The sequence below is a fragment of the Eleutherodactylus coqui genome, chromosome 2 (genome assembly GCF_035609145.1).
Source record: "Eleutherodactylus coqui strain aEleCoq1 chromosome 2, aEleCoq1.hap1, whole genome shotgun sequence".
Classification (NCBI taxonomy): Eukaryota; Metazoa; Chordata; class Amphibia; order Anura; family Eleutherodactylidae; genus Eleutherodactylus; species Eleutherodactylus coqui.
The window spans coordinates 11,743,702-11,750,455 of NC_089838.1; positions in this window are offsets into that span (position 1 = coordinate 11,743,702).

The following is a 6,754-nucleotide window of genomic DNA, read 5'->3' on the forward strand; positions in this document are numbered from 1 at the left end:
AACACAGACCTGCTATGGAGCTGAGGATTCCAGCAAGCCAGAAGTCACAAACCTCATCACAGTATTGTACTGCCAAACTGCCCAAGTGGGCGCAGCCTATAAGGGCGCCTAAAGACAAGCGTAAGTGCAGAAACACTTGTGATAGCATAACTTTTTGCGCTGTGAAGGTCCTGCTGAATTCCTTAGTTCATTGCCCAATTTTGCAGGAATCAGATGCCCAATATGGTGCCTTTGGTGCGCAGATGTGTACCAAAATAGAGCATGTCACACAAAATGCACGCGTGAAAGTGAGAATGAACCCATTGAAAACAATGCGTCGTATTCTCTGCAATGCGCATGCAAACAGTCATGTGAGTAAGCCCTTATAGCTCAGCAGAGCGGCTTCACACGGGCGCTTGTGCTTTTGTGCATACTTCAGTGTAACCTTTTCTGCCATAAAGTTGGCATTTTTGCCCGCGTGTCTGGGCATTTTACTTTTTCCATGCGCAAGGCATATTTTTTGGCACTTGGGATACAACCACGCACGGATTTAAATGGCTATTTAGCCTAATGAGTTCCAGATGTGTTATTTTTCCAGCGGAATTGCGCACGCATTTGCGAACTCTCCATATACCCTTATAGGGATCCCTGGTGTGCAAATGCACATAAAAATAGAGCATGCTGCGCAAAATATGCAACTGTGTATGAACCCATTGTCATCAATAGGTTGGGTTGTAACGCCCCTATGAACGTACTGTATGTATGGCTGCAGGCCTAGACTTTGTCACAGTGATGCCACACTCTAATTGGACACTCTGGATGATATGTCGCATAAATAACAGAGATGAGTTCAGTTTAGTTTAATAATCTGAGTGAGCAATATTACTAACTTATGCAACAAAGGGTTAACTTTACAATTCTTTGAAAAACATGTTTATAGCAGGTATTCAAGAATGTAGTGATAAACAAGCACGATACAGAAAGGCCGCCTGCAGACCGCCAGGTCAGATCTTGCTGCGAGAATTCTCGCAGCGGGACGTGACCCGAGCCCCTGCAGGGACCAGTGTGGCAGTCACCTTTCCCGTGGCTCAGGCTCTTTTATGTGCCGGCGGCCGGGGAGTGGTACACCTCAATTTGTTTCCGGAGCATAATTTCGCACAGAGAAATCGCGTTCGTCTGCCTAGGATTGCGTTTTCTAATGCAATCCTATGGCAGCTCCCATGGGCGGAAATTCCGCCCGTGTGCAGGGGGCTTAATACTTCATCTATTAGATGAACCTCTGCAAGGATCTTCTGTTTTCTCTGCTGCGGGATGCCAAGGGAGTGAGTTGATCACCATACTCTACCTTGAGATGCGATAACTCACTGAACTACTCCTCCTCTCCGACCACAGAACTGCACCCTCTGCTTACTCACATCTGGCTGAGTCTGATTAACTGCTCCGCATCACTTCCTTTTATAACGTCTCTCTCCCACACTTTTGCATAGGGACTTGTATCTTTGCTTCCCACCGTTGGGCTCTGCACCAGTAAGATTAAACCTGATTGTCAGCCAATGAGAGACCAGCTGACATCAGGGTTAAGCTCTATGCTTAGAGCAGAAGGCAAGACACCGGGTCTCTCCCACAGACGGCACCTTCAAGATCCAGGGATGGGGGTGCCATGGCCTGGCTGAGCACCGGAATGGCCGCCTAGTCTGGAACACAAGCCATTAAAAGCTACCACACAGCAATTTCAGTGTCAGTTACCTGCACCGTGAACAGCCTGAAGAACAGTCGAGCAGCTGATGAGTCACCGCAATTCTTCTTGCGCTGCCAGGGCACCTGGAGGCTTTTTGTCCGCTCGTAGCAGCACACGCGGCGCTGCTCCTGAGGTCCTGGCTCCATCGGGTTCCCATTTAGATGAGTAGAGGGAATCCCCGGCAGCTATCGCACCCGCATTATCAGCTCTGAGTTCCTGCAGAGAGGAAGACACTGAGGTGAGCTCAGTTGGGGAGGCCTCTGATAGTCCCCTCTTGCAAACAGGGGAAACTGTAATGGCTCCCAGGGGAAAAAGCTCTCATAAAGGAGCACAACAAGGGTCCAAGATGGCGCCGGCTCCTCACTCACAAAGACAACGGCATGTCTCCCCTTCTGTTAGTCCACTTAAACAGCGGCACAAGATGTCAAATGAACCCAAAGAGGTCCCTGCAGCTTCTAACATGGAGGACGTTATTGCTGATATGCCCACATCTGAAAGGGCAGCGACTGAGACCTTTATGAAAGAAATGGTGATGAAACTGTGGGGGGTCTGGAACGCAGACCCAAATGCGAATGTTGCCTGTATCCAAATTAAGAGGAAATATTATATAGAGTACTCATAGAGAACCATAATAAATCACTACACAGACCGTCTAGTGATCAGAATGAATTATGTTTATTGTTGACCATTGCTAGTTTATATGCAAGTTGGAAAGAAGGCGTTTCCAAATGTTAACTGATACCTAGTTTCTTATTTAGTTTCAATGTACTTTTGGTGACCAACCCCTCATTCCAACAGATTACAACATGACTGTAAATCAAAAGCCTTCTAACAAAAGGTATCAACAAAGCTGTTTGAAGTAGACATAAAAACAGTTACATGTGATAATAAAGGTCGACTTCTGGCTGTCTAAGTACCTTGTCTCTTGACTACTGGCTGAGTACTTTTGTTAATTACATTTCTTGTTTGACAAGAAATGTAATCTTCAAAGTCCATCAACAATTTGCACATCAAAAGAGAGGGCATTGTTTTTAGTTTACACATAAACAAAACTGGTTCAGCCACCTACTTGGGGTCAGTACATTGTTAGTAAGTTGGGATTCAGTAAAATAGCTGATAATCTAATTAATCATACATTTAGTATTCTAAAATCAATATTCAAATAAACGCTTGAATATACCTTTTTACATATGATTCTATACCCAAATTCTACTAGCAACTTCCGGAATGTTTTACATATAATACATAACATTATATAACCAAATAAATAATGTCACATTTATTACACTGTTTCCTTATCTTTCTTATGTTGGGTTATTAAAAATATTGATTGACCCCTATCATTCCCCCATTTGGACATCAGAGCCACCATTATCTCCTGGTTCTGTCACCCGTAGGTGCCGGGTCCCCAGGTAGGAATGGTGCACTCTATGTCCATCAAGATATTTAAACAAATGACATAATATCAGATATTGCAAGTCAATCAAGTTTACAATACAGTAATCTTAGATTTATCAACATCAATATCATCATAGTCATATTAGACATTTAAATGGGTGTAGAAAATCGGCATTCATTACATTTAGCTACACATGAAATTATCACCTTTATTGCAATATATACACATAAGATTATACTAGTCGGATGATTGCAGAGTATTTGAGAATCTTTAGTAGCTGTTACTTCTGTTGCCTTAATTTGTTGACATTTCCTGTTTTCTTTAGAGTCACAAGTAAGATTATAGCATTCTTCAGCCAACGGAACATTTCTCACCTAAAACCGAGTTATATTCGTCCAATGTGTATATTCAACGGTATCGCAATGGGGACAATATTCAAAAATATTAAGGACGGTGTTTTCCTGAACAACATTGTCATCTACTACATCACTATCATTGTGTACTTTTGAGTATATGTCTCGAAGAGTCTCTACAGGAGTGGGGACGGATAATAGACAAGTCCGCAAAATGTCCTCTCCACTCCTGAGGTTGGGCATACACGTGTGGGAAATATTTGCCCATCCAGTCCATCGCTTCTCAATGTGGATCATTTGTAGTGGTGTTTCCCAAAAAGAAGACAGTCCAATAAGACAAATGCAAAAGTCAAAATCAAAATGTCCATTACCTCCCCCACCCAAACAACGCCGGGATCCCACCCATCACTTTTCCTCTGGCTCGGGAACTTTCTTGCAGTGGGAGGCATGTATCCACTTTTTACAGAAGTAGGTGTTGACAACAGAACTTGGTATGGTCGTCAAACCTTGGGTCCAGGGCCTTTCTTACGTGTCTTTTTACAACCACCCAGTCTCCAGGCTGCAAGAAATGAGTCCCCTCTAGGTTGTCAGGGTCTGGAGTTGGGGAAAACACTAGATCGGGTGTTATTTTCAATTTACGACATAGTTCTTGTACATATTCAATAACCTTGTCACACCCCTGCTGCAGGGCCTGTGGATGGTACAGGCCTAATCTTGGCATAGAGCCAAACAACACTTCTTTTAACTTAAGTATATCATTTCAGTTCTTACAACTTTGTCTAAACTCTGCGGTTGGTATAGAGTGTGAAACGCTTGTTCCACTCCCAGGCTGACATCACCTCTCGCATCACTTAACCTGTAAATTGTGTACCTCTGTCACTCTCAATTGTCTCTAGTACCCCAAATCTACATACAAGTTCTGACACAAGTTTAGTCACTGTACATTGTGCGGTGACTTTGAACAGGTCCACGCACACAAGGACGTACTCATACCTGCCTGATTTGGGATGCCGGATGTAATCGATTTGTAATCTCTGAATAGGATACAGTGGTCTGGGGGTGCACTTCACATGCCTTCACATATGCCTTCGCCAACCTGTCGAACCCTGGAGCATACCATACCTTGTCCACAACAGAAACCATGGCATTCCGAGAGGCATGCACTTTCCCGTGAGCTAGGACGGCGAGGTGGGGGTAGGCAGCCGCTGGTACATCATCTACGTCCCGTAGGACGCCACATCCCAAATCAACAAGAGTGGTGGGACCAAGATCCAACTTACAGCACAAGGGGTCTTGCGTACTGTCCAGGAGGGCTGCAGCCTTGGCTGCCCTATCCCCTTGCTCTCTGGTGACTGCCCCTGCGTGTGTGCTTTAACCTTTATTATGGCCACCTGTCCTGGCAACATGATAGCTTAATGGGCTTGCCTTGTGCCGTGAGAAAGCTCCTGGACCGCCAGATGGGTCCATAATCGTGTGCAGTACCAAAGATGTACCTGGAATCAGTGTAGATGTTAGCAGTGGTAGCTTTTTCAATCGTACAGGCCTCAGTTCCTGCGCTGACATGTATCTCATTCAGTGTGACTACTTCAAAACCTGTTACAAACCTTCCTTCGTCATTCAGGTATCTAGATCCATCCACAAACATTTCAAGGTGGGGGTTTAGGAGGGGTTTGTCAGTGACATGTGCGAACCCAGCTGTCTCCTGCTCCATGAGCGCTGCACAATCATGCTGGTGTTCTGCGTCAAAGGCCTCCTCTTCATCAGTCAGAGAATTTGCAAAAAGCTGGTCCCCTGTACTTACTCCCCCATTTGACTCAGTGTCACCTAATGGTAATAAGGTGGCCGGATTCAAAGTGGTGCAACGTTGAAATGAGACATTGGATGAAGAGTGTACTGGAAGTTCCATTTTGATCTGTCTAGCACGGGACAGATGTCTACGGCTTACCTGTGTCAGAATTCCATGTATGTCATGTGGGGTGTAGATCACCATGGTGTGATCTAAGAAGTTTCTCTTTGCTGGCTTTGCAGCCATTCTACTCTGATGGAGGAAACACAAAAGGCTTAGTGATGCATTGAGGTAACTATTTGTGTCAGCAGTACATAAAAGTAAATTAAAAACAAATCATCAACATATTACAAGAGGGCGGTGCCCTCGGGAATTGGTCAGGTGTCTAATACCAGCTTCATGCATCTGGTGAACTGGTATTGGGCTATTCTGTGCCCCTTGTGGCAGCACTATCCAACAGTACTGCTTTCCTCTGAAATTAAATACAAACAAATACAGACAGTCTGCCGAGGTCCGTCTGACTGGTAGCCCAAAGGCTCAAAGGAACGACACTAAGAACTTGTTTCTCTGCGTGCGTAAGAGTGAAGACAGGTAGAGGTGTCGCTAGGTCTGCTGCCATCCGACCGAAGGTCGGGTGACTTTCAGACCCGGGGTGTATACGAGTCTCACCGGACGGGTGAAGTTCGATACAACATCCCAAGGGTCCCATCACGTCAGTTCCCAATATGCTTTCAGGACTTTCCAGCACAAGGAAGCGCATGAGGCATCGTGACCCTTTAAACATTACCTCTAGCGGTTCAGTTTCTGTCAGCTGAATCGGCACTCCTGAAACCCTTTGCACCAATTAAGGCCATCACAGATATAGAATTTAAAATTTCACTTTTATTTGGAATTAATATATAAAAAGGGTCAGGGCCTACTAACAAAACAAAACAAAAAACATATAACACAGGACAGACAGATCCACGCCAGTGGGGTCCCGGGAAATATAGGGGAAGGAGAGAGGATATCAACAACTCCCGTATATTATTTCCCAGAGAAGCACCAAGAGTCTTTATTTAAAAGACTATTATGTGTAAGAAGTTTTGATGAATGTCTTATGATGTATTACACTTTATTGAATGGTGCGTTACTTGTACTTTTTTTCACCATTTCTCTCATGAAAACTCTCCAAAACAATAAAATGAGAGTTTTATTGGTATAACTCGTGTACAAGAAATTTCTGTTATTACATAAATATAGTTGTTGCTCGAAGGATGAGAGCTTTTATTTTATTGCTCATATATAGAACTTCTGCTTTTGCTCAACAATAAGAGCTTTTTTTAAAAAATTTGTTTTTGCTCGTATGGAGAACTTCTGCTTTTGCTCGACGCGTTTCTGTATCGGAATGACCGATAGTTCATCAGGAGCTGGGCGAAAAATATGCCCTTGAGTGAGCAGAGAGGAGTACACTAACAAAAGAGGTATAACAGAAGAGTAACTTAGATGTGTCTGTCAAT